Source organism: Zosterops lateralis, assembly GCF_965231275.1.
Source record: "Zosterops lateralis genome assembly, chromosome: 5".
In the NCBI taxonomy this organism is placed as follows: domain Eukaryota; kingdom Metazoa; phylum Chordata; class Aves; order Passeriformes; family Zosteropidae; genus Zosterops; species Zosterops lateralis.
Window position 1 is genome coordinate 49,653,695 of NC_139766.1, and position 18,097 is coordinate 49,671,791.

The following is an 18,097-nucleotide window of genomic DNA, read 5'->3' on the forward strand; positions in this document are numbered from 1 at the left end:
AGAAGGTAAAGATAAGCTGCCTGTATTACTGTGAAGTAAAAATGGGCTGCTGTCAGTTCATGCATTCTAGTATAAAAACAACTGGTTTCAAAGTAACTTGGAGTAAGATGATAAATTATAATTTTAAGTGTCTGTCTTAGCCTGACAGAGAATAGCAGTTTCGAATAACCCTTAACTGGAAAACCAGTTCAGAGTGCCGACAGACGAGCACTTGCAGGCGTGTGTTTTCAGTGTAGAATAGTTCCTAAATTGATGTTTATGATGGTTTAGCTGATGCCCACAAACTGACTTAGCATTTTTGGTTAATGCAGCAGTAAATTCTGCAGTAACTTTGGTCTGCATTGCATTTAGAAGCAAGCACTCAGTCTTCTGCATAGATAGTTCAAAATTGTCTTTTTTCTGTACTGCAGTGGTTGGTTTAATGTCAGTCAGTTGTGGAGGAAAGAGTTCAGTAGCTTCCACATAAGCAGGACTAAGGGCTGTAACTATTTCTTGAGCAGCTGTCTGTCTCGGGTAGGTTGGAAGAGGCAACAGGCATAATCTTCATGGCGATAGGTGCCAGAAGTGAAACAGTGAATTTGATAGGAAAACTTTGTGTAAAGTAATACCTGAAAATTTCTCTGGTAAACATCCTTGTTTGCCCAAAATACTTTTTGTTTGTTTGGGGTATTTTTGCCTATGCATTGGAAGTATTGGTGAGACTTCAGTATCTTCTTCGAACAGTGAAGGATTTTAATTCATGATGGGACAAAGCTTTATCAGGACACACAGTTGATCAGAGTATATTGGTTTTCAACAGCTTTTAATACTGATCTTTGGTCTCTGGGGTGGTTCCTGTGCTCTGGAACAGTAGGATCCTCTCTTTAAATGGCTTCTACTGAAACTGGTTCCCCTTCAGGAGCTTCAAGCAGAAATACTCAAGCTCTGTACTTAGGAGTCCTAGATTTGGCAGGTTTGATAATTTTGGCTTTTGCCAAAACTTTATCAGTATTCATATTAGCCATGCATTGTCCCATCACAGACTTAATGTGTATGGTATGAACAGTTGCTTAGAAGATGGTGATACAACATTATCCTCATGGGAGGAATGCTAGCTATAGCGCTGGGCAGCTGGTTTTGCTCCATCTGCTTTGGTAGATTAGGGTTGTGGAGACAGAATTTTGAAATGCCTTTACTTTTATCAGGGATGGGAGTTCTTACTCAAATTTAGTCTCAGATGTGATCTTATGTTTCATCAGGGGGAATGCAAAAATTAAGCTGTTACCTCTGTTTTGAAGAACTGCCTAACAGGTGATGCTCTTAGAAAGCATTTGTAGACACTGAGTATAGTAGTTTCATGCATGCTGAGGAGAAGAGAAGCCTGTGCTTATTTGTAAGCCTGTTTTGGTTTTTTTCCCCTCTGGCCAGGTAAGCCTCAGCACTTCTTATCTTGCAGTCTTTGATACAATTCAAAAACAAAATTGTTCAGTCATGAGTCCTGGGAGAGTTTTTTTGTTCCATTTGTTTTGCTTTTGTTTTGTGGGGTATTTGGGTTTTCTAGAGAACATTCTGAAACACAACTTTCTACTGAATGTGCACTCTGATCCTCTTGAGATCTGAAGGAGGAACTGCAGTTTGCAACCTTATATAGATTACTTAATGTGAGTCTATAAGCCCTTCCTCCTAGCAAATTTATGAAGGTAAACAGTGACAATCTTCATAGCTCTGGCAAAGATCACTGATCAGTAGGAAGCTGTTAATTCTTTGAGGAAGGATACTCTTGCTAAAACAAAGTTTGCAGATTGCTTGCCATGGTGTTAATCATGCTCTGATAGTGACTGCTGAAAATGAATTCACAGATACCTCAGTAATTGGAGGATCTATTCAATATAACCATTACTTTATTATTTTTTCTGTTGGAAGGTTTGGAATGCTTTTATTGGAGTAAGAGGCCCAGATCTCTTCATAAAGTTGTAGATTTTGTGCCAGTATTCAGATGAATAATATTGGGGAGAGGATCACTGTTAGTGATTGTAGGAGTTCTCAGGTAACAAACTTAGTGGAACATGGTAGTGATATTTTTCTAGAATGGATTGGTACTGGCTGAAGAATGGATTAGTTCTGGCTGAAGAATTGAATTTAATATTTGGGAATGCATGGTGTACAGTCTGTGTTTGCGAAGAGTTGAAGTACTGCACCTCTCAAGTATGTCCGTCTGGTGTAAGCTCAGTAACAAGCTGCCAGAGCACAAGTGTAGATGGTAAGTCTAACCAGCATTAAGAGACAGAACTTTCTTGTGTAAGCTGATTTTATTGGCTGGTTGTACTAACTACTCTGTTTTTACAGTTTGAGTTGTATTTCATGAGGATATCTCTTAAGTTCTTGTTTACAGCATGATTTATGCTTCCTGAGAATCCATTCCAAATTCATTGAAGCAGCACTTCATCCCACAATCATAAGCAATTAGAGAGGAGGTAGGTAGATTGCTGCTACTTAACTTAGCTCTTTTTGTCCTCTCCTGCTTTGTATGTGCTGCACTTCACACTCAGAATTACTGTTTTGGTGCAAAGGATGTGAATTTTCATAGCCTTAACTATTTATTTATAAACTGAGAAAGAAATAAAAAAGCATTATTTTTCACTTAACTATAAATGATATGAGAAAAGCTTTGAGAAAATGCAGGTAACCCTGAATCATATTTTTGCATGTAATATTCTTTCCAATACTGGTAAGACTGATGTAGAAAAATGTTCCAGATTTTCAGAGTGGATACATGAAAAGACAGATTTGTGGAAAAACATTGAGCAGTCACCTTGAAATTTTTGGATGCAAAATTTAACTTGAAGCAGCCTTTTTTTTTTTTTTTTTTTTTTTTTTTTATGTGACTGATGTGGCCTCTTAATATCTTACATGTGCATTATGCTGTGTTTTATGAGAGGTGGGAGGGGAGAAGTTGCCCTTTGCTGTTTAACTGAAGCTATATTTCTGGTTCCCTGGGCTGGAGACCAGATACAGAAATAGGTTATAGTTGATCAATCAGCCCTCCTAAACTTGTTTTCTTCCCCACAGCCACCTAGCCATGTTTGTCTTCACCCTTTAGAGACCTGAACTTGTTTTTGCCACATACACTTGCCCTGCCAGATAGGGCTTCTCTTTGCTGCCTTCCCTGATCTGAAGGGGAATGTTCTTCACATGACTTAGCTAGGCAGTGCCTGGCGACTCTTCGAGCACTTCCAGTTTATGAGCCAGTATTTTATACATTTGCTAGAGCAAGTAATGCCTCTTGAAGTGCAAAGCATGAACAAAAGGGGAAGGGGTAGGAAAACCTTTTGCTTTATCACTGCAGTACTTCTACTTGAGAGGTGAGCTTGCAAAAATATTGAAAAAAATAGATTAAGAAATTTCCTTAGGTTTTTAAGTTATGTGTGTACAGGTAAGACAAAGGTCACGTATGTATCAAGATTAGGAATCTGGAGTGCAGATATACAGAGACAGAGTGAAGGGTGAAAGCTCAATGTTGTAAGCCTCAGGTTTTAAAAAGAAGTTCCCATCAAGCATATGCTGACACATCATGAATAATTTAGGGTGTGGACAGAGGAGAGGGCAGCCAGCTGTACTTTCTGAGCCAGCTGCAGCAAACTGATAAGCTCTTCTCAAAGAGTTCTGCTAGGAGGAAGCAGCAGTAATAGTTGGTGGTTACAAGCTTATGGGTCATTGCCTGGAAGCTGGAAGGATAAACAGTGGATCAGCATGCTTGTTAATGAGAACACAACAAAAGAGGTCTTGAAAAGCCTCCAAATTCAAGCTACCACCAAGATGTTCACTAAACAATGAGTGACTTTCTAGTCATGCAGCAGCTTTCTTATGTCAGCATTAAGCTGTCTATTGCTAACTGGACATACCCTTCTGTCTTCCAAGTAAACCTTCATGTGTCTGACCTGGTATGGAAGACTCCAAAGTGATTATTGTGGAACAATCGTTACTTGTCAACTTGCTAGGCATATTGAAGTACTTCATTAGACTGAATTGCCTAAAATATAAAAATAGTTTTAAGTATATTTTTGGTGTGACTGAAGTTCTTCAGGGCATTTCCAGGCCTTTAAAATGATATTTGTCAATATGACCACTGTTGATAAACTACTGAAAATACTCTGAGTGAATCAACAGAACCTTTATTGACAGATAAGTACTCAAGACAATTTTGCATTTTGAACCTTCTAAGTGCTTAATAACATTCTGGAGTCATGATAGCTTCCTGTGATGAAGAAACGGTTTCATCAGAAAGCCATACCTTTGGAAATGATTGTTTGCTGAATGCTGTTTATTTTGCTAATATGTAAAAAGTGCCAAAAGCTTAGGTGGCTGTTCACTTTTCAACACACTAATTAAAACTTTAAATACCTTTAGAATATTGTGTCACTTCTGTGAAATGTTCTTTAGAGATCAAAATGTATGCTGAGTGTTTAACACAAAGTTTACTTAAAGTTATATAGTATCTTTTGTCCTTTCATTAGATATATACTAGTTCAGACTAGCTGAAGATCTTTGCTTTTGCTGAAACAATCTGGAAGGAGATTGATTCCAGGCAGGGATCTCTTGTGGGTTGTAGAATCTCTCTGCAGGCTGCTATTGCCTTTGTGCTTATCTCTAGTCCTCATGGTAAGAAGAGTTCTTCCATGGAACAATGACATTTATATCAGCAATCAAAGGCATAGGGACTAATTTGAGCACCAGGTTATTTGGGTCCACTGGGCTGAGAGTTCTGCTATAAACAAAATGTGTGTGAGTAGTCTTTTAGCCATGGCCACTGCCTGAAGGAGTCCTCCTTTCACCAAGGACTGACCGGATGAGACGAGGTTCTTTTCAAATCCCTAAGGCTCTCTTTAAAATGTTTCTAGCCATAAAACTACTGCTTGCCTTCCTTTCTTCCAGTGCAAATATCAGAATGTTAAAATTCTGACTAGTACCAAAACAGGAGATATAGTCGGACAGTTTGAGAGGACACAAGGAAATGGAATGAAGGTGTGTCTGGGTTGGACATTAGGAAAAGGTTCTTTACTGAGAAAGTGGTCAGTCGCTCACTGAACAGGCTCCCCTGGGAAATGGTCACAGCATCAAGCCTGACAGAGTTCAAAAAACATCTGGTTGTTAATTGTAGTCATATGATTTAGTTTTATTCAGTCCTGAAACGAGAAGGGAGTTGGACTTTTGATGATCCTTATGAGTCCTTTCCAATTTGAGATATTCTCTGATCCTTCCAGTACTCTTTGTATACTGCAGTAGTCTTTTCCTTTTTGTTGCTATGAGAATCAAGCACATAGTGCTTTTTTTTTTTTTTAACAGATGGGTGTATATATAAAGTAGTATTTTTAGTGCTGTTTATGTATGAAGTCATTTGGGAAAAAAAATAGAGCCCATATTAAAGTATGCCTGTTTCATGAATGTGCTTGAGTCAATTTCTGTAACTCTTACTCCTGAGACATTTGTATCAGTGCAGCAAGTGATAGGGCATGTAGCTTCCTGGACTGCATGAGGATGTAGCTCTGTTATGCAAATGGGTTTTCACTGGAATCATTCAGACAAGTGAATATTTTTTTCCTGTGTAGCCATGCTCTTGGCTTATGCTGTTGCCTGAGTGTGGCTTGAGTTGATTCAGTGAGGACTTCATTGATTAAGAATTCTGGAAATTCTTACAGATGATGAAATAATCATTAAACTTTCAAGAGGAAAAGAAAGTGTCTCTCAAGTACCCACACTTTTCAGTAAAGTTATTTTGAATATTTTCTTGTGCTTGCATTAGAGTCATTTTGGTAGAAGTGAAGGGACAGAGTTTGTCCTAGTGCTGAAGCCAAGTGCATTAGCCACACTGAAGGTCTGAGAAACAGAGGTCCTGCTGCCCCAGTGGTTTGTTTTTGGAGTCACTTGAGTTAGAAAAAGAAATGCAGCTCTCAGCTGTTTCAGCAACTCCAAATCCATTTACATTTACTCATCCAATTTATCAGCTACAAATCTTTGTTGACATTCTCTTAATACTCACCTGCACAGAAAACATTCATTAAAACAGTAGGCTGGATGTATGCTTCATATGTAGTGTGATCTATCTGGTATGTCCTGCTCTCAGCTGGTAGAGTGCCAAGCACACAGTGAAGCCTCTCAAACTTCTGTCATGGGGGAAACAGTTTGCTACCTACAGATACCCACATTTTAAGGGATTTCATTTTAGGCATTCAGGGACAAGTTGTACATTGTACTGTGGTTACAGATGACTGTCTAGTTTTAAGCCTCTAAGAAAAGCTAAGGCAACCTGTTTCATAATGTCTGCATTTGTACTAATTTTCTGTAAGTGCCAGAGAATCAGTATGTTTGAAGTAAGTTTTAATGAGAATTGAAGGGGAGTTTGGACAGCACTGTACAACACCTTGATTTTGCTGCTTATGAAACAAAGGGTAAATGGCAATGATCAGTGTTACATAATTTTATAAATAGATTAGGATTGTTTCAAAATTGTTTATAAAATGAAGAGACTAAAATCCGTGGGAATTCCACCTTCCAAATAACATGACTTTAGAAATCTGGCCATGCTGGCTTTGAAGATCCTTATACTTTTTGTGCCTGTTCTGTGGAAGGTGATGACCTGACACCTATATCCTTTGGTTTAAGTGCATCTCAAAGCAAGATACTATGCAGAGATACAAATAAAGGCTTTTGTCCCAGCATGCCTAATGAAGTTGAAGGTTATACTCAAGACATTACTTGTTTTTTCTGTGTATGAAATTTTAAAATTATTATTACGTAGTTTTTGCTTTTCCCCTCCCATTACAGCATTTGCCTGGAGTAGCAGCTTCCTTTCTACATACATACTTTTAATTACTCATGATTGTTAGTGTTGGTAATTCTGTTTGCTAAGGAAATCCCCTTGCAGTGGCCTACAGACTTCACCATAATTATGAAAGAAACTTCAGGCCTACCACTATATTGTCACTTGTTTATTATAATCTGGCACGATATACTGTTCTAGTGATGTATTAACAGTATCCTCATCTAAAAGCAATCTTAATTCCTTATTTTATTTTTAGCATCCTTTTGGATGGAGTTCAAGGTAAGTACAGAATAATGTCCTTTAGAAATCCATAGCTGGAGAGCTCCCTGCATCATATAATCTTTACCCCAGCATGGAGTAAAGTTCTGTTCTGTTCTGCAGATGCAGTCAGAAAACAGGGGTCTGGTGTCATGTTGAGGAACTTTTTGAGTAACTTGCGGGGCCTTCTTAGGATATTCTGCGCTGCCTGAAGGTATTTACACCCATACAAACATGTATACACTGATATAGCTGCATCTGTAAAAAATTCCCTAAGGTAGATGATCCTTTAGTTGCTTTGCATCTTTGAAAAATGGTCTGTGGTGGTGGTTTTTATCTGCAGCAGCACACAGTTACCAAAAGAGAGATCATGCCCTGATATGGACTGCTGTGAACACAAGTCCTGTTTGGCTTCAGAGGTGTTTACCTTCAGCAGAAGAATGGTACAGGGTGGACAGGTGGGGGCAGTAATATCTTGAAGTACTGCATCCAAATCTGTGAGAACGACTTTGTTTAAAACCTTCACATGAACTCACTGAACGTGAATTTAGAGGAGAAAACTGCAGCAGCCTGTTGTAATGATAGAGATTGCATAGCATTTGGAAACAAAGGACATCTGGATTGACATGGCAGAATTTAGGCAGCTACAGTGCAACTGCTCTGATTTATTCTAATAGAGCCAAAGGCACGGTTTTGCCTTCAGCTTTTTGTCTTAGTTGATAAAGAATCTCTGCTTGCAGTATCATAAAGTAAAAATTGTAATAACCTCTTAAATTTGTGGTATTTCAGAAGCAGAGTTAATATAGTACACAGTAAAAGAAAGTACTCGATTTATCTTGTTTTGTGTCTTAAGATTTGAAAAGATTAAACCACAGCCTTTAAAATCCATATCTTGAAACAGCAAAAATGTCATTTGTTTAAAAATACCCTCAAACAAACAAAAAACAAACCCTAAAACTGGGACATGAAAATGAGACATGATTTAACTTAATTATAAGCCTTGTACAAGGAAACAGCATGTTCTCAGAATACTTAATTACAGCATTGTTTTTAGGTTGAGGTTTTTTGGTGTGTGTGTTGCTTCAGTCAGTCTTAAGGAGAAAGAATAAAAGGCAAAACACGGTAGTACAGTAAACATCTTGAAATGCAGTTTCCTTCTTACTGGAAACCTATCATGTGACTTGCTGGAAAAGATTTATTTAAAAAAAAAACCAGTTGTTTCTTGACAGCTGTAAACCTGCTTCTTGAGCAATAATTCCTGTAAGAACTCTCAAGCAGCACTATAGTGTTTAAATGGTTTTAGTGTTGTATCAGTGAATTTAAGGAAAGAACACTGAAAACATTGACAGATGAGGACAGAAACAGAGTAAGGCTTTTTACTATTAATGTAGAATAATTTTCTAGTCTGCACTATTAAAGGTGAGAAGATACTAATTTTGATTGAATTCTACAGCATGCAAAGCCAGTTGGGGTAACTCAGTCTAGGATGATAGCCTTTTTTGGCAATCTCAGCTATCTCAAAAGATAGCTGGGAGTTGAACTGAAATGGGACCAGCATTTCAGTTAGTCAGTATATTGATGAATGTGGCTTACTCTGTCTTAAAATGAGACATATGGTAACTGTTCTAACAGCTAAGTTTCTGTGTGGCCTTCTGGCCAACAGTGTGCTTCCCAGGTATCCTTTTTTGAAGTTGGCAGCAGAAATTTTTTGAGGGAAAAAAAAAAAAAAATCAGCTACTGTCTTTCTCTTGGAGTCAGTATTTCCCAGAACTGCACCCCCTCTTGTGTTCACACAGGTGAAAAAAAAATCCTGTGGCTGGATTGTGTACTTTTTATTGTAGGTGAATGGAAGGACTGGCATTTTTATATTGTATTGAAACGAAGGGTTGTCAGCTCTGAAGGATTTGCGTCAAAAATATATAGGCATGTTGGCCATGTTCAGTCATGCCTTAAAGATAAATTTAGGATGGATTCTTACAGTATGCTGAAATAGGTGTGTGAAAGCCAGGAGCTGAAACAAAAGTCTACTGTTCCTGTTCTTGTCTTGCACAGCTTCAGCTGGGGGGGCTGGTGTGAAGCATTCCCGGTTCATGGAGGTGAGCTGGAAGGCCCTGCAGCCCCTGGGGCAGTGGGAACAGAGCACGGAGTGCCAGGGGTGTTACACCTGGACGGCAGCTCAGGCCTTCCACCGAGCTATTTAAAAACCTGCTGCTTTAATTCCTGCTTTTGGGCTGTGAATGAAGGGATTAACCTAGCAAGGGACGCACGGGAACGCTAGAGTGTGATTTGAAAACCGTACTTTGTTGGGCACTGACACTTCTGTCCTTTTGCAGATGAAATTACTTAATTTTTATAAACAAAAATCCACAGCCCTGCTTTATGAGGAAACCACAGTACTCTGAAATGTCCATGACGTTTGTTACGGTTTTATATGCCTCTGTAATTTTATGGAAAAAAGGCTGTGGAAGTCTGAGGCCATACAAAACCCTCACGACTCGAGGGAGCCGCTATTGAGAGAAACCCCCACAACGGCGCTTCCTCATCCCTTTTCTAGAGCTCCGAGTGCATTTGCTGCAGCTGAGAGACTCGTAACCGTATTAGAGCTCCTCTCATCACCGTTCCACCGTGCCTCTTGGAGGGAAAAAGAAAACCAGGCCGGGCAGGGCTGTGCTGTGGGCGCCGCTGCGGGCGGGGCGGGGCGGGAGCGCGGCCGTTGCTCAGGGCGGGCCGGGCCGCCCGCAGGCCCCGCGCAGGCGCGCTCATCGCCGGCCTCCTCCCCTTCCCTCCTTCCCTGCCGTCCTTCCTTGGGAGCCCCGCCCCAGCTCGCTGCTCCGGGGGCTGTCGCCATGGGCCCCGCCGCTGCGCTGCTGCTGCTGCTGTTGGCGGTGGGGCCGGTGGCGGCGGGCGGCCCCGAGGTGCTCAGCCTGCGGGGGAGCTGGCGGCTCCGCAGCGGGAACGGCTCGGTGTCGCTCCCAGCGGAGGTGCCGGGCTGCGTTCACACCGCGCTGCTCCGCCGGGGCCTCATCCAGGTACGGTACTCGGAGAGCCGGGCCCCGGAGCCCTGCCCGCCCTGGGCAGCCCGCCTCGGAGGGGAGAACACAGCCCCACAACACACAGCTCTGTCCCGGTGGCTGCAGGCGTGGTTGGCATCCCTGGGGCAGCGTCTTTTGGTGGCTGCAGTGTCCTCAGCCCTGCACAAGGCCGAGGGTACCAATGGATGCTTTGCAGTATGTGAGATTGTGGCTTTGACACGCAGCCAGAGTCCTGGCACCATGCAATACTCTCACAGCGTGTTTTAGTCACACTTATCTGCAGTGGTACCTCAAAAGAGTGAAAAGCTAAACCCACTGAAAAGCTAAACTCACCCTCATAAAGTTTGACTTGCTGATGCAATAAGTTTAGGGATTTCAGGCCATTAAAAAGCCCTTTTAAAACTTGCAGGGAATATCAGAACAGTGGAGATCACGTACACCCGTTCCGCCTAAGGAAAGAATAGTTTGAAACAGAAGAAGCTAAATTTAAAGGACTAAATCCTGCCAACACTTTGAAGAAGCTTTTCTGCTTCTGTTTGCACTTGTCTATTAAATTTTTAAATTTATAGAAACACAGCAACCACTTTCTTGGACAAATTTTCAAAACTGGAGTTGCAGATGGGTAGCAAAGTAAGTATTCTGATATTAGCACAAAGTACCTGTGACTCAGACCTGACAAGAAATACGGCACTAACTGGATCATTGTTGAAGTAAGATGCCTGTTTAAAAGGAAACAAGGAAAATGAAATGTGTGCCCAGAATAAGGAAAGAAAGAGAACACAGTGAAGTTAACAAAGTCATCTATAAAGGTGATAAATACAGTTCTGTACTGGAAAATGTACTGTCATATACTGTGAGTATATCATCCCTCCTTTATTGTGAGCATAATGGTGCAGTTCTTGTGCATCATTTATTTAAAAAACACATTCTAGATGTATGGCTTTTTGTATAATTTTCTGTTCCTTTAGTTTTATCCTTCAGCTTATTATACTCTGATTAAAGTTAGGTAAAAGGAGAAAGTGGGCAGGATAATTTTAGCTGAATAATTTTAGTGTTTTCTGTGTTGACGCAGGTTGGGAATCCCAGCACTAATAATAGATTCCAAAGAGTATCACTGCCAGATAGAAAGCATCAACATTGGAAAAAGAAATATATCATGAAGGGATAGGCAAAGTTATGGTAATCTATTGTTTTAACATCTGTGTTCTGCGTGATGTGACATCTTGGACATTGAGAATTAAGGTTTCAGGAGGGCTTTTCTGTAGTTTTCAAATGGGCTAGGGGCAGGGAGACTTTATGTGGAGGATTGGTGAAGGGAGCTGTGCTGGTTTCTCTGATGCAAAAGTGCACCAGGTAGACTGAACGTCTGGGATGTTTGGTTGTGCTGGCAAGTGTTGTTGCAAGGAGTGAGTAATCATCCAGGAGAAACTGTGACCAATGCAGTGACTCAGGCACGCAAGACAGTGATGTAATGAAAGACTCATATTTAACTACTCACACTAAGTACACTTACCAAGTGAGAAGATGTAATTGCTAATTTAAATGCATTACTGCAAACTGACTTGTAATTTAGCAGTATATTTGGAAATGAGGATCATGAACTCTCATGTGCCTGGGCAGAATCCTAAGCCTGCACAGAGGCATGAGAGCTTAGTCAGCTGGGCAGCAGTGGGTGTTTGGCTAATCAAATCAATGATGGTTGGTTGTGGTCACTTAGAACATGTTTAAGTGAATACTGGTAAGAGCTTGCTCCAAACACATGCTGGTACAGCTGAGTATGAGCCTGCTGTGGACTGGAAGCTGTTTCCAAGTTGGTGGTGTTGCTGTTGAAGTGCTGAGTTAACCACAGTGGTTCACTAGTGTGGTTGCATGACCTCTGGACTGGACCCAGCTGGTGTCTGGCTAGTTCCAAGCTCAGAATGAGATAACCTGTTTCTATGTATAGGTTTGTACAGGTAGCTCAAGGCCAGCTTAAACACATTATTCTTACTCAGTTTAGCAAAGCTTAGTTTGCAGAAAGAAGCATTCACACAAATTTGCACCAGGATAACTAAATTGTTTTTAAAATCACATTTTTGTTTAAAAGATAGAGTGCAGACCATATCAAAACAGGGAAGCAACCTTAGTAGATTTGAAATGAAGTGCAGATGGTGTTAGATGTACTTAATCCATGTCACTGTAGTTGTTGCATTCTGCAAAGCAGCACGCCTGGGTTGTTGGGAGGGAGTCAGTGACATCATTCATTACTGCAGCCTGAGGCTTCCTGCTCCAGAGGGGGGCTCAGCTGTTTGTCCTGAGGTTTCCCCACTGCAGTGAATGTGACCAAAGGTTTTCAAGTGCAGCTGCCTAAAATCATGTTCCTGTATTCCTATTTATACAAAACCATGCACACTGCCCTATTGTAGAGGTATAGAGCACTGGTTGGTCCATTTTTTCAGAGTTCAATATTTCTGGAAATCAGCCCTTTTTGGTGCTGTGTCAAGTATAGAAGTAGGAGATTTATTATAGAAACCTAAATACAAGTTTTGGTCTTAAGTATTTTTTTTTCATTTGCTCCTTTTGCTCTTTGCAATGGAATATAGGATCTTTATTCATCTTACAGAAGTTGTCACTAGATCAGTAACCCAGCTTGTAATCAAAAGTATGAATTGATCTGAAAAGCTGTACCAGGAAATAGAACAAAGCTAGTGGGAACAAAGTCATTCTGGATAGCAGAACCCTCTATATTCAGTGTCCTGGTGAAATCTACATGCTGTTTTTCTGTGTGATTTGCAAGTGGCAAACAGCACTGCATCCTTTGCTTTTGTATCCCTGAGATTTTCAGTGAGTTGGCACCCAAAGCAGAAATTCAGAGCAAAATTTGGAAGGACCTACTCCAGCAATGAAGCTTAGTGGGCATGTAACAACAAGGGGAAGGAGAGCAGCAGGGATGCTCTCTAATGAATATTAAGCCTTCAGAAAGTGGCTTAGATTGCAAGACTAGGCTGCAAGCAATTTATTTATCATTGTGTAGTTCATTTCAAATTTAGGTCGACACGCAAACTGTTTTTGCACAGGGATGCTCTAGCTGATTGCGTGTCTGTAGCCTGACTTTAATCTGCTGTGCAGGCCATACACTTGAATTGAAAAGCATCTCTCTGACACTGAGGGTTCATTACTCATCTCTCTGGATCCGCTTAGCATTTGTTCTGGAGATATCTTTACTCTGGCTCATAAAATATACATTGGAGGAACATGTCTTTCTGAATGCACCAAATGCACACGTCTCTAAAAATGCTCTTGGGAAAGACACTTGAGTTTCCTACCAAAGTATTATTTTCTTTCATGTTCAATCGACATAGTTCAAATGCTGGATTAACTGTGATAAAAGCTCTAGGGCCAGGATATTGCATCAGAGTATGTGTTTGGCTGGATTGTTTTAATAACGTTTCCTTACGATACTGTAGCTCTTACTACTGTTTACAGGTAAAATTAAAAAACCACATGAGAAATGCACATAGAAAATGGTAATAGTCACTTGCATAAGGTTAGAGCTAAGCTTCGTTTTGAATGAAGACATTTTACAGACTTGCAGTGAATCTGTTGCTAACCCTACAGCTCTGGAAAAAGATTTGCCAAAACGATTTTGTCTGAAGGTTTTGCTTTTGACCACTGTCCATGTAGTATTTTCTTTCAGGCACTGTTCTGGTAAGTCATATGTACCCACAGGTAACTTGCTTGTTAAGTCTGTGTGATGGAAGTAGGCATCCACATAATGTCCAGGTTCTTCATGATGCCATTTCTTGCTGACAGGTGACTCCTGTGAATTTTCAGTTCTGAGGAATAAGGCTGTTGTAGCTGGATTTTCTCACATGCCACCCATTTGCCATAAGGCTGTTTTGTCTTACTAGTTGTCACTTAGACTTGTATTGAGTATTATAAGAGGTCTGTAGGTGTGATGCTGATAGAGGGGCTGGGAAATGCTGCATTTTCTGGCCTGTTAGACAGGGGCACCTACTTGACCGAGAATCTGACAGTGCTCTTGGTCATACTTGGATATCAAATTTTTTTAGAAGAGACAGAAATTTATGAACCCCAACTGATAGTTCTATGTTTCTGGAAAGTACTGTGGTTTTCTGTAGCTTGTTCTGTACTTGTATAAAATATGCTGTTGTTTATTTTCTGACACTTCATCATAACTTAAATTTTTTGGAAAAGGCCAGATAACAATTCCATTTGGTATCCTATGGTTCTGTTCAACTTAGATGGCATTCATTGTTGGAATAGTTGATTATTGTATTGTTTTCCACTGAAATACAGGTGCTCTGCTTAACTGTGAGAACCTATGTGCAAACATTCAAAAGCCTTAGTCTAACTTATACTAAGTGTTGAAGGACACTGAAGTTTTTCTTTCAAAAGCTTGTGATATTAAAAGAGATAAGATTTATAGTCTGTTAAATACATCAGAATATTTAAGTATTCATAAGCAGCAGTATCAGTATGTTAACTCTTTAGTCATATTTGGCCTAGTGTTGTGCTGTGGCAGAACATTGGACAATCTTGAACATTGACAGTGACATGCAGTTTACTGCTTTCTGAGAGCAGCTACTGAAATTTAGTCACTTTAGGAGCAGTTTCCAAAACTCATGCTCCAAGAATATGATCCATTCATCACTACTGTTAGTTCAGCCTGACTTCAAGGTGTGAAAATTATATAAATGTCCTGACTGCTATTGTTTGTGATGTCTAGGAGCACATGGGTATAGATGAGTATAGGTTAATTATTTAGCTTTCAGTCTGAAGTTGCCCCTAGCAGAATCATTAAACTTCCAAATTTCGTTTGGGTGATCTGTTACACCATTAGAATTTTCTTAGGATGTACATGATAAAATATCAGCAGAGTTAATTTATGAGAGAAGATCATGCAAGGTGACTTCAAATTAAACCATAACAAAAGCCAGGTAAGGCAAAGGAATCTGTCTTTTGTTCTCTTTAATAAATGCTGTTTTATTACATGCAGATCTTCCACCTGGGTACAGCTGACTCTGGTATCATTCAAGTATTTGTGCCATGGTCCTCAGAACTCCTGGAGCGTGGGGGGGCAGAAGGTGTCCCTTCATTGGGTCAGGGTGTGCCTGGCACCACTCACTCACTGTCTCACTTGGGCTTGGAGCCTCACTTCTCCTGTGTTCATTTCTCATCCATTTCCTGCTTAACAGGAGAAGCTGTTAGCTTACATCATTTACCTTTTCAATATCCCCTTAAAATCATTGCAAGGAGAAGCTTCCATCTGGGCGCTGGCAGTTCCTTCATTGTCGTGCTGCCAGTGCTTTTGAAGTCCTGCTGATGTCCTGTTAGCCGACCTGGAAATTGCTTCCTTTTTTATAATCTCTAGCAGGGCTTTTAACCTCCTCTTAGGAGGCGATTTGCTGCTTGCTTACAGCGTTGAGGTTGGGAGCAGGGAACAAACAGACTTGAATGCTTCAGATTTTTCCCCCAAATTGCAGGGAGCAGGAAAATGCAAGGCTGTTATGTTTGGTGGAATCTAAAAATAGCTATAGTTGAACCCATCCCTCTATGAATTGCTTCCAGGAACACACTGAGCTGTTGAAGCGTATTTAATGGATGTACAGCCTATTTCCTGTCTTTCAGTTTCTCCCTGTGCCTTTAAGTGTTTTAAATTTGTCCTTTTTTTTTTTTTTTGCATGCACTTTTCTGAACTAAGCCTTTCATTTTGATGTGAAATGATTTAACGTGGGATGAAATTCTCTTTCAGAGAAATCCAAACAATTTGACTTACGGTGGTTACATCTTCCAGCACTCAGAACAGTTGTATTTAATAATGAAAAAGTCAATAACCTCACAAGTGTATTGGCGAAGTAATTCTGGTTTCTTAGAGGACTTTGTTGTGATTATGCATTTGTCCTGAACCTTGAGAATTGTCTTAAAAGCATTGCTTGAACGTTGCCACGACTAATTTTACAACAATCACCATTTGTCACTATTGAAATGGTTGACCAGTGATTAACATTTAACAGCTTTTCTATGTGATATATGAGTAGTCTTACTGGTTAGGTAGCAATGATATCAGTAAACTATTAAGCTTTACATGAAGGTGCACGGACTTGTGAGCTTTCCATCTAACTGTGTGGATGCCTGTGAGTCATTCCTTAAAATCTGAAGGCTTTAGACTAGTAAAGAAGAACGCTTCTTCGGGAAAAAGGATCTTCAGTACGTTCTGAGATTTAAACATGCCACTGTGTAAGCTCTCGTAAGAGCCCATTTGGCAATGATTTCTGCCTCTGTTAAAAAATTCCTGCATTTCTGCTGCTATCGACCAGTTTTGTGTTTTCCAGAAGTCAGGATTTTGCTCATTAACATCTCGGTATCTGTGCATTTGTGGGAGAAACAGTGCAGGTTTCTTTTGTGCACCTTGCCGAGGCACTGATGCTGATTGTTTGACCATTAAGCAAATGGCTTTACAGTCTGCTGTTGATAGTGCAATTTTCCTCTCACGCCTTTTGTTAAATATTTCACACATACAAGTGGCAAAGATCGAAATTTAACATGCACATTTTTCAAAGCGTAATGTGAAACAAAATACTATGTAATGTTAAATATGAATATGTATGTATATACAAATATAGATAAAATGGTATATAATGTTAAAGCAAGACTGTTGTTAAAATTGTGCTTTTTAAGCTACATATTGTGGGGTTTCATGGTCTCTGACATTGGATGCTTGCCCCTCATTATCTCAGTACAATGATCTCAGTGGAGTTTCTTTCATAAGCCTAAATTTTGCATATTAATATGGAATTCTTGGCTTTAACTTTTGCATCTTAATAAAAGTCTGAGATATGTTCCCCAAAAGTAATGGAATGAATGTCTTAAAATTCAGTAATGGTCCTGTATGCTCATCATTACTTAACTTTTAGAGAATACACTGTATTATCATTACAGAGCTCACAGTTTTACTCATGTGACAAGGCTTTTCCTTTTGACTCTTCCCTTGTAGTGAGAAATTTGAGTGATAGAGCGTGGCATGTAGAGGCAGGGTGACACCTTTCCTTCTGTATGAGCCCAGGGGTTGATGTTTGCATTGCTGCAGGACTTCAGAAGGGTCTGTGCTGCTGAGGAGAGTCACTTCGATGTTATGATTTTGTTCTGCTGTGTAAATAGCTTTGTTTTTATTACCGAGCCTGACCCTGTTATTTGTAAAACAAATATGAGGTATAAGACCTTATACTTTCTTTCAGAAGATTTCAAATCCCAAATGTCATTACTGTGCATACTGACTCCTGAAATGGGGAGAAAAATTAAGTTCCAGCAAGTAGGAAAAAGAAAAACAAACAACAACAACAACAACAAAAACTGGGCAGATTTTCCTCAGTGTGACGTAGGATATTCAGGGTGTGTGGTGAAGTGTGTTGGTACTGTTAGAACAGTCCTATGAAAGCAAAGCCTAAGGCAGCTGCCCTGTCTCTGAGCCGGGGCATGCAGGTCAGAAGAGCCTTTGTTTGGAGGCAGCAGCACATCCTGCAGGGGCTGGAATGGGCTGTCAGGCAGGGACCCGGGTACCTGCACTCTGACACGGGATGGGACACTGCCCCTCTGCTGCCTTCGTGTGAGGTGTGAGGCCATGGGCTGTCAGGTCCTTCAATCTGGGTGAGGGACATGGTGACCTGCTCTAAGGTAATAAATACAGCAGGAAGCCAGAAAGGCCAAGGATGTAGCTTAGACCAACTGTGCCTTCTATTCTTCCTAGGTAGTGTGTTTAAAGGGGGAGGGCACATTTGGTGTAAATGCAATACTATTCTCAAAAGTAGTCATTTAGTTTTTTGCCAAAACCAAAATTGTGTTCCTTCTCCTTCATTCCATCCTCTTTATCCATCCCTCCGCATACAACAATTTCATTTATCCTTATTGCAGCAAGTCTAGCTGACAAAGAACAACTGGATTATTTGCAATAACTTTAAACTTGAGATTTGTTCACTGCTGTCCCTAGAGGCCTAAAATTCTGTCTTTG

At 40.3% G+C, this 18,097-nt stretch overlaps 1 protein-coding gene across 1 annotated transcript in view; it reads left to right on the forward strand.

The window, feature by feature from the left end:
- The first annotated feature begins 7,255 nt into the window (after nucleotides 1-7,255).
- Nucleotides 7,256-18,097, forward strand: part of MANBA (mannosidase beta) — a 48,732-nt gene continuing 37,890 nt past the window's right edge. Inside the window, exon 1 of the mRNA XM_083861446.1 lies at nucleotides 7,256-7,271. The gene's annotated coding sequence lies outside the window, so the exon portion shown is untranslated. The remainder of the gene's footprint in view (nucleotides 7,272-18,097) is intronic.